At 45.2% G+C, this 2,073-nt stretch overlaps 1 pseudogene; it reads right to left on the bottom strand.

Moving 5' to 3' along the window:
- Positions 1-846: 846 nt before the first annotated feature.
- Positions 847-1,340, bottom strand: LOC116882837 (annotated as a pseudogene).
- Positions 1,341-2,073: the final 733 nt, after the last annotated feature.

Genomic DNA, 2,073 nt, shown 5'->3' on the forward strand with positions numbered 1-2,073 from the left:
CCTGTCAAATAAATAAATAAAATCTTTTTAAAAAAAGATTATTTACTTATTTATTTGAGAGAGAGAGAGAGCATGAATGGGGGTAAAGGGTAGGGCAGAGGGAGAGGGAGAAGCAGACTCTCCACCGAACAGGGAGCCTGACATGGGGCTTGATCTCGGGACCCTGGGATCATGACCCGAGCCAAAGGCAGGCGCTTAACTGACTAAGCCACCCAGGTGCCCCCTTCAGAGATCAATGCTTCACCCTTTAGTGAAGTTAAATCCCTAGGACTTTCTAGATAATCATGGTAGTGAAATACTGTCAACCTTGACTCTTCCTTTCCAATCTTTCTTTTTATTTTCTTATCGCATTGGCAAAATAGCAAGAGGGACATCTTTATTTTGTTCTTGATTTTATAAAAAATGGTTCTCAGAATTCACTCTTACAGAAGACAGTTCTGTGGGTTCCAGAAATTGCTGCTTATCAAATTAAGGAAGTTTTATCCTGTTCTTTGTTTACCAAGCGTTTGTTTTCTTGTGTTTGTCTTTGGTTTTTTATTTTAATGAAGAGTGAGTGTTGCCTAGACATATCTTGTAGTGTGGAGGAGGCAAAAAATACATCGTAGAAGGAGCCAGAACACGTGGTACCAGTCACATAAAGCTTCCGGATGAGTAAAACCACCCAACAATACATTATCTAAATACATCCGTAAAGTTGGTTTAACATAGCAAATACCAAATTTGAAAGGGCAGTTACCTTGGGGAAGAAAAGAGAGAAGACCTGAGAAGGTACATGGGATTGTCAGTTACAACTTTTTTTTTCCACTGAAAAGTTTGTATTGGCTTTTGGATAGACACAGGAATTTATCAGCCACGGAGGGCAATCCCATCGTACTTCTGCTGGAACGAGCGCCTGGCCTCCTCTTTGCTGATTCCGCATTTGGCCGCCGTGCAGCCCATCCTGCCCCTCTTGTGTGATCTTGTCTGATGCTGAAGCCTGGACTAGTCGGCGCTGCACGGGAGTCCAGGTTGCACACACACCCATGCTTGCATCATATCTGATCCCCAGATCAATGTGCTCCTGGATCCTGAAACCAAAATTTCCAGGATCAGAAAAGCCATTTTTTCTTAACTCATACTCCTGCAGCTTTAGACCTCTGTCCGGGATTCCTTTCATTTTGGCCCCACAGGCGGCCATCGGTTCATCTCTCCTGCTGCCAAAGGTTCTGATGGCATATCTAGCTCTGGGGAACAACGGGGGCTGGCCTCTGCACGGCTCCAGCACTCTGGCTCTCCCACACACACATGCTGAGGCAGAGCTTACAGATGCAGGAATCCTCCATGGGGTTCTCCTTTTCACCTTGATCCCCATGGTGGAGAACAAGAAGAGAAAGTACAATTTATTTCCTTTTAAGAGGATCTGAAATATGTAAAGAAGTCAAACTTGGTAAAGCTGAGAGGAAATCATGTGGGTTTCCATGTTTTTATTTTTCTGCATAACTTTGTGTGTGCTTGATTTTTTTTTTCCATGATAAAAAAGCAAAGCCCAAACTTACAGCAACAACCAATGCATAACATACCCTTTGCAATGACCTAGGTTCCCTGGTAGGTAGTGAGTTTCCCGTCTCTGGAGAAAATCAAAACCACAGAGTGTTCTTAACCTTGAAGTTGAATCCCATAACTTCTGCCTTCTTCCAACCCCTTGTCTCTGCTATTCAAGTCCTTGTGGGACCTGGCCCCAGCTGACACTCCAGCCCCAGACTACTGCCCCTGAGTTAGTCTCAGCCTCTCCAAGAATCCCACCCTCAAGCTCTGCATATGCTACCATCACAGTGGGAACAATCTCTAATACACCCGTTTCCTCCAGAAAAAAAAAAAAAAAACTGACTCTGCCCAGGGCCCAGGCATCACCTCCTCCAGGAGGCCCTCCCAGATCCTCTAGGCTGAGTCAGATACCTCCAGAGGTCTTCATATCCCCTGTGCTTCCTAGACTCACTGCATGTTTTTCAAATCCTTGGTCACATGTTTTGGCCTCCCAGAAGTGGGTCTCTCCTTCTCTGCTCGGGGCTAGGACTATTGGTGGAAGGTCTGTGG

This window comes from Lontra canadensis, unplaced genomic scaffold (assembly GCF_010015895.1).
Source record: "Lontra canadensis isolate GAN:19392208 unplaced genomic scaffold, GSC_riverotter_1.0 scaffold88, whole genome shotgun sequence".
Classification (NCBI taxonomy): Eukaryota; Metazoa; Chordata; class Mammalia; order Carnivora; family Mustelidae; genus Lontra; species Lontra canadensis.